Source organism: Trichechus manatus, unplaced genomic scaffold, assembly GCF_000243295.1.
Source record: "Trichechus manatus latirostris isolate Lorelei unplaced genomic scaffold, TriManLat1.0 scaffold00057, whole genome shotgun sequence".
NCBI lineage: Eukaryota > Metazoa > Chordata > Mammalia > Sirenia > Trichechidae > Trichechus > Trichechus manatus.
Genome location: NW_004443993.1, coordinates 14,107,277 through 14,110,495, shown reverse-complemented (window position 1 = coordinate 14,110,495; position 3,219 = coordinate 14,107,277).

The following is a 3,219-nucleotide window of genomic DNA, read 5'->3' as shown; positions in this document are numbered from 1 at the left end:
CCCCCAGCCCAGCCTGCGTGCCCTCCTGCCCTCCGGGTGACTGGGGACCCTCCCAGACCCCCCAGCCCAGCCTGCGTGCCCTCCTGCCCTCCCGGATGGAGCTGTTCCTTGGTTTTCTCCAGCCTTCTCTCTGGTAGTTCCACTTACTGAAATTGTGCTTCCTGCTTCTAACCTCCCCGGTGTCTCAGACCCCCCTGAGGGGTGGGGAAACCAAGGCACACAGCAGTGAGCAGGATGGAGCTGGGACCCCCAGCCCGGAGTGACGTCCTTAACCACTGGGATTCCCTGCCTCCCTCTTCCAGAAAACCCTCTCTACTCCACCCCACAGGACCTAAAGTCAGCCCTGAGCTGTTTTGCTCATTTCCTGCCCTGGTACCCAGCACAGAGGTCCGCATACAACAAGAGCTCAATTACTGCTGAGGGGAGGGATTCCACAGAAGGAGGGGAGCCAGCCAGGCAGGGAAGGTTTGAAGCATCTCGGTTTTGTTTGATTACTTTGTTCAAAGTGAGCTGCAACATTGCCTCCTACCGTCCCCTCCCCCCTCCCTGTTTCCTGGAATAAGACCTTGCCCCTCCCCCCACCAAGAGGCGATCCGATTACTCTCCCCTAGAGTCTGGTCAGAGCCTCTAGAGCCATTGTTTGTGGTGGAACGTGGAAGCATTGCCGCAGGGCCTGTGAGGCTAGTCTTGCAGCTTCTGCTAGATCTCTCGGACATGCATCTCCAGACGCTGCCTCTGGGAACGCAGCCACCATGCTGGGAGGAAGCCCAAGTCGCACGTGAGGCCTCACGCAGGCGCTCCAGTCAACATTCCCAGCTGAGCCCAGCTTCCGAGGCACCCCGGTCCACTTTTGAGTGGAGACCGCTTCCATGATGATCCGGGCCATCTTAGCCTTCCCAGCTGAAGACACCGTGGACGACGCAGAGACAAGCCCACCCCACTGTGGCCATCCAAACTCCCGACGGCTAGCATCACCAAACACCCTAAATTGACCATCACTGAGTTCAGAGCCGCTCCTTATGTCGCAACGGAAAACCGGAACACCGGCACGCAAGGCCAAGTTTTTATGACTTTTATTAAATCCTTAAAAAACAGAATACAAAATTCTGGCCTTGACAGTTGGTGTAAAAGAAAACTTTTGAGCTGTATCAGTTCACCTGGTACAATGGAGTTAAAGTGCTTGGATGTTTTTCCCCCACTTTAAAAAACGTTTTTAAATTTTTGTTTTTTTTTCAAACATCTCCACGTTGGAACACTGTGCCCTCCCCCCTCGCCCGCCGCGGGAGCTGGCGTGGGCCTCACCCGCTTTCACAGTAACGGTCTGACCAAGTCCTCATGTCGCACTGTGGATGCGACAGAGGAAGAGGGAGCGACTGTCCCACCTTTACAAAAAAAAAAAGAGCTGCTCAAGAGCTCAGCGTTCCAGAGTAAGATGACCATGGGCGCCCGTGATGGGCAAAGGTGTCCATAGTTTGTTCTGGTTACAAAAAGGCAGAGAATCCCCAGTTACAAAAGACGTGGAATCACAGATGGTTGAGAAATGGTGGGGGGCGGGGAGGACGGGTGGCCTGTACCCCACCCACTCCGGGAAGCGCGACAGGGCGTCTTTGGAAAAACCAGTCCACAGATCCTGGTGGGTGGAAAGCTAGGGAGGGGGTGCCAACCCCCCACCAGCCACCACAGACGGCGACAATCGTACGAGACTTGGGAGAAGAAGGGGGGCCGGGGAAGACGGGGTCCGGCCCCCCCAACCCTTGCCTGCGGCTCCGACATTCAAGTATTCTTCAAGAACAGGGAAGGGAGTCCACTGATGTTTAAAAAATCTAACTAAGCACGAGGAGCGACCCCGATAGAGCCGGGGGACTGTCCCCACCCTGAGCAGACCTCGGGGGCTGAGCCGTCATGGTGGGGGTGGGGAGGGCGCTTGGCCGGGAGGGTGGCCGCCGCGCCCCAGCCGCCGCCCCTCCCTGACTGGCGGAGCCCATGTGCACATAGAAAGGAAGCTCGTATTGCATAGTATTTCACCGCCCGGGAGGGGAGAGGGGGCGCGGTCTCCCCGAGCCGCCTGGGCACCGGGCAGAGTGAAGCGGGGTCTGGAGCGGGGCCGGCGGCGGGACGCTGCCCGGCGGGTCCTGGGTGCCCACATGGGGCTGAGGCCGGGACAGCGGCAGCTGGGGCGTCCTGAAGGTGGGCCACTCTCCGGGACCGGAGAGGAAGCAGGGCCCCGGGGTCTGGCCCCAGGTCCCAGCCTGGAGGGGCGGCAGGGGCAAGCCGGGCCGTGGTCAGAAGCCCTGAGACGGGGTATCGGGTGCTCGGGGTGAGCAGGGCCCCACGTTAGCTTACCGGCACCTGTGCAGCCCCTTATGCTTCCTTGACGCCCCCTCCTGGGCGGGCACAGGTGACGGCAGGCTACCTGGGTGGGGGTGGGGTCAGCGGCGTCTGCAGTTTAAGGTCAAGAGCAGAGGCTGGGCCTGGCCGTCATGGCCTCGGAGGAAGCTCTGGATTGTCTATTCTCATGGGGATGTGGGGTGGGGGGGAAGGAGTGGAGGGAACAGGGCCGCCCAGCGAGAGCCAGGCGATGCTTGGGCGAGGGGTCGACGGGGGTGTACCCAGCGGGTGCTGTGCACCCCCGAACCCGCGGCACCCAGGCCCTCCTGCCGGCGGAAAGGGAGCCCCCTGCCCCCGACAAAGCCTCCAAGGGCGTTTTGGGGTCGCTGAGGTGATGAGCTGGGGCCACCCATCCTGAAAATATGAAGGCAGGAGAGGGAGGGAAACCCGGGGATGGGGAGGGGGCGGCCCTTGCGCCACCCTGGCTCTGGAAGACTGGGTGGCCCTCCCCTGCGGGCGGCCGGGGTGGGGGTGGGGGGGGGGGGCGCAAGCTCTCCTGAAGCTAAGTGGGTGGGGGGAGGCGGTGGTGGCAGGTGACCTCAGCGGGGGTCCGGCGGGCCCTTCACAGTACAGGTGAGGGGCGGCGGGGCGGCGGGGCGAGGACCCGGCGACATGCGCACCCTCGTCCCCGGGTGCTCGATTTTGCTTTTAACACCATTAAAAATAGAAAAATGGGAGGGAGAGAAAGAGAAAACGGAAAAAAAGGGAAAAACCCAACAGCAAAACCTTATAAAGAAAACAACACCCCCAGCCGAGCTCGGGGCCTCGCAGTCCGGCCCGGGGCCACCAGCCGCAATAGCTTAAAAAATCTGTAGATCGGGGAGGGGAGGG